Consider the following 483-nt stretch of genomic DNA (forward strand, 5'->3'; position numbering starts at 1 on the left):
TCTTGAATAACACCAATGTATGAAGTTCTAAATACACCCATAGAGGGTTAGACACTCATTTTATATCTTCTCTTTTTAAGAACAACTCATTGCATGAGACTCTCGCTATGAATATAAATATATTCTGATCCATCAGTAGGGTTACCCACAAACTCATAATACAGAGAAAAGCTGTCTCTGCATGCCTTCTTTATCATCTACTCATAAGCTGCTTCCACAAAAACAAAACAAAATAAATAATTAATTAATTAATTAAATGAAATTAAGGGATGAAAATTTTGTCGTTCCGATGGCAAAAGCTAGTCCAACCTCCAACCTATTAGCTTTAATTAAGGTTAAGCCATGGTGGGTTGTCATACACATAGGCACGTTGTAGCAACAGCCAACTTGTTCCATTCAAGGCTTAAAATAAGGATGATGTTGTCATAACAATTGGAAACCATTGATCATCTCGATTTTAACCCATAAAATAGTTATTATAAT

This window comes from Macadamia integrifolia, chromosome 4 (assembly GCF_013358625.1).
Source record: "Macadamia integrifolia cultivar HAES 741 chromosome 4, SCU_Mint_v3, whole genome shotgun sequence".
Taxonomy (NCBI): Eukaryota; Viridiplantae; Streptophyta; class Magnoliopsida; order Proteales; family Proteaceae; genus Macadamia; species Macadamia integrifolia.